The sequence below is a fragment of the Schistocerca cancellata genome, chromosome 5 (assembly GCF_023864275.1).
Source record: "Schistocerca cancellata isolate TAMUIC-IGC-003103 chromosome 5, iqSchCanc2.1, whole genome shotgun sequence".
NCBI classification, from domain to species: domain Eukaryota; kingdom Metazoa; phylum Arthropoda; class Insecta; order Orthoptera; family Acrididae; genus Schistocerca; species Schistocerca cancellata.
This window is the reverse complement of record NC_064630.1, coordinates 593721936-593725757: the sequence shown is the minus strand read 5'-3', so window position 1 is coordinate 593725757 and position 3822 is coordinate 593721936. Positions and strand designations below refer to the sequence as shown.

General features: G+C 47.3%; 1 pseudogene; it reads right to left on the bottom strand.

The window, feature by feature from the left end:
• Positions 1-3403: 3403 nt before the first annotated feature.
• LOC126189249 (5S ribosomal RNA) lies at positions 3404-3521 on the bottom strand (annotated as a pseudogene).
• Positions 3522-3822: the final 301 nt, after the last annotated feature.

The following is a 3822-nucleotide window of genomic DNA, read 5'->3' as shown; positions in this document are numbered from 1 at the left end:
GAGGTCATCAGTCCCCTAGAACTTAGAACTACTTAAACCTAACTAACCTAAGGACATCACACACATCCATGCCCGAGGCAGGATTCGAACCTGCGACCGTAGCAGTCGCGCGGTTCCGGACTGAAGCGCCTAGAACCGCTCGGCCCCGAAGAACACCATTCATATTTCTACAATATGAGGAAGGTTAGAAGAAGATATAAAAGTTGCCTTGAGAGACCTAAGAAACGAAGATGATAAAGACCTTGGAATAGCCAAGATAACGCAGAAATGAGAAGACTGCGATCAGACAATTCTGTCTCCTTTGTAAAGGGATGTTATTCCGTAGGGACAGTGTGGATAATTCCCTCTGGCGTCTGTGTATGCCAGGACACATGACTGACAATATTATCAGTCACAACCAATTCAGTTATGGTCAATTTAGGGTGAGGAAGTGCTTTCTGAAATTGAGGACTATCGGCCATTTAAAGAATATGGAACGAAGTATCTACCGCGTGCTGTCAGTATGCAAAGACTGCCAGAAGGCTAAGCACACCACTGCATGTATGCAACCGCCTCTTTATCCCATTATAGCCCGCGAATTGAAGAAAGTCACAGCCTCAGACCTGATGGGATGGTTACAATGGACCAATAGAGGATATTCCTTCATCTTTGTATTCGCTGAACTGACGTCGAAATTCGTCACTTTAACGCCACTACAGGGGACGACAGCGCTGCTCGTTTCAAGGGCATTCCAAATGATTTCCTTCCACAAGTGAGACATGTCGAAAAAATCATATCCGATAACGATCCCCAATTTCGGGCGTCGTTGTGGAAAGATACGATTGCGAGACATAAAATATAGCCGATTTTATATCCTCCCACCACCCCAGCCCGAACCATGTGGAGCGGCTAATGAAAGAGTTGGGAAACCTCTGCGGGTTATACTGCAGGAGGCAACACACCACCTGGGATTTTTCTTGAAAGATTTCCAGGGTGTGTTGAACACCGCACTGCACAGAGTCACGCAGCTGGCACCAGTGACAATTCTGCACGACAGACAACCTATGGATCTCATCAAAAAAACTGTGGACTTCCCGGTCAGGTCTTTCGTTAAGCATCAAAGTGTTGTTGACATCACACTTAAACGAACTGAGATGACAGTGAGGAGTATAAAGGCACGCGCTGATAGAACGGCGAGAGAACGGGAATTTCATATTTGGTTCAAGGTACCTGTCCTTTCACTGTCAAATAAAGCAAAGCAAAAGTGCCATAAGTTTTTCTCGGCTTACAGCGTGTCATTTCCTGTGTTCATCCAAACTAGTTGGGGTAGTAGTCGTTAAGGATGAAGAAGCCGACTGAACTACATCAAGTGAGTCATGTTAAACCATTTCTAGAATAGGAACTTGGCCATTTGACTCCGCAGGCTTTCCCGGCGTAATAGGTCTTGAAAGTCTCTACGGATTTGTTGCAGGATCCTAAAATCAACTCGATTCAGTATTTCGGAGAGCCATTTGTTCACCATCTTTAGGAGAACGCCATCGCTGCCTCTGCTGAGTACCGCTGTGAACTGATGACTGATGACTCAGAGACTTTCAAGAACTTCATCATTTGTTGTTTTCATTTTTGTTGTTGTTAATATTAGATTTCATCTTTTAATTTTTGTGGAGTTTTCTTTTTGTGCTGGCTAGTGTAGAATGTGGTCCACATAAGTCTCTAGAATATCCCTGTTGTTGTTGTTGTTTCGCCAGTTTCTCTGGGTCCGACTTTGTTTGTTTTGTGTGAATAACCGTTGTTCTACAGACTCCGTCCTTGCAAATATTCGTGCATATGGCAAGATAGGTGATCAAGGACATTGTTTTCCGTCGTTGGTAAATGGTTGGACGCATTCACTATCTGTCTCCTCCGTAAGGGTCGACACCGTTCCGTTTCCTGCGAGCTGTCGTATTTGTAGTCGAATTATCTTTGGTGTGGTGAGAAGTTCTGGTTCAGTAGCGGGGTGCGTCCTCTGTGAGAGTGCAAATGTACCAGAGACTGGCGCAAGCGTAGGTGGCGTGAGGCCCTTCTAGTTTTGTTCCGGATGAATACGGCAGCGTATTAGTGTATAAGTCCGTCCCCGGAATGTTTGTTGTGGGGTTAGGTTGCTAAGGTGGCCAGAGTGCCCACCTCGCGACAAGTCTGTAGGGTCATCAGGGGTTGTTTCAGAAAGGAGTGTGAGGCATAGCTAGTTTTGGGAGCGCCAGATTCCACATCGTATGCCTAAGGCGTTGAAGGACCCCACCCTCGGCGTAACTGCGAAGGGTCACTCCATCGTTTTCCGCTTGTCACGATGTAACAACGCCCTTGGGCGCGTGCACAAACTTATCGTGACCGACAGTGCCGTGTTCGTTGTGTAAGTACCCCATGCTGATACCAGTACTGTGACTCGATCATCTGACACCTTTTTACTAACTTGTGGGTTTCACCAGTTTGGTGCACTGGATCTGTAATAGGATCTAGCAGGTCTTCATGACTAAGAATATTTCACGGGCTTCAGAGAAATCAAATCATCCTGACAGTCGGCATGCAGCCCACAGATAGGTCCATAACTCTCAGGAACCAAGCGAGAGATACATCATCTCACGATGGAGTTCCCCACAGTCCGGCAGCAAATTGGGGACATCAAGCTGTTCAATGACGTGGAATAAGATGTGTAATATCACTCGTCCTTCGTCATTTGTTTTCACCGTGCTTAAGTCAAACTCACTCATGATTTCGGCTATGTCGGTGAATGTGTTGGCGCTCGGTATCTATCTTTTTTTACCATAGTGAATTTGGCAGACACATTGCAACTCACAATTAATAAAATATTCCGGGCTATTAGGCCGTGATCGAAAAGTTTTCATTTTAAAACCCGACATTTCGTCCCCATCCGCGGAGGACATTTTCAAGGGGGAAAGTAGCTTGGTTGAATGTCCGATTCACACTCTGGCTCGCTACTGACTACAGCAAAATTCCGCTTCCGCGAGCTCCAGTGCAGTGACGTGACGTCACATGTTTTGAATACGCGAGCGCAATTGGCCGTTGCCGACTGCCGATTTCCACTGTTACTGTCATCTCATGGTGGCAGACTGGTACACATCTTCTTCAGCACCGAAATCCAAATTTCATTCAATTTCACGCCCTCCTCCTTCCTACTGAAATTCCGTGGACATTTCACAAGCTGTATAGCCTTTCGTGGTATTCGCTTGTGGCTGCCCGTACGTGAACTCCGTCTTCAGGCCATCCGACCGACGTGTCATCCTCAGCTGAGGATGCGGACAGGAGGGGCGTGTGGTCAGCAAACCGTTCTCCCGGTCGTTACGATGGTATTCTTTGACCGGAGCTACTACTGTTCGGTCGAGTAGCTCCTCAATTTCTATCACGAGGCAGAGGGCACCCTGGAAAATGGCAACTGCGCATGACGGCCCGGATGGTCACCCATCCAAGTGCCGGCCACGCCCGATAGCGCTTAACTTCGGTGATCTGACGGGAACCGGTGTATCCACTGCGGCAAGGCCGTTGCCCTGCCAATACTTAAGTCCTGTCAAAATAAATGTAGTGGTCTCCTGGCTGTAAAGCACGTTCCGCAACACAGCTGGTCTTCAATCTCCCGCCTTCTGCTATTGCCCTTGTGCTTTTCGAGTCGTTTTTTGGCATTCTTTTTGTACTGCCCGCGTACACCTCCCCACAACTGTCACGGAATACGATAAATTTCAGCTTTTTTCAGCGGTTGGCGAGCATCCTTGGCCGATTTTAGGTGATCTTGTATCTGCCGTGTGGGCGTGTGTCCCACTTTTTCAAGATTTTTCCAATGCGGTCAGTGAC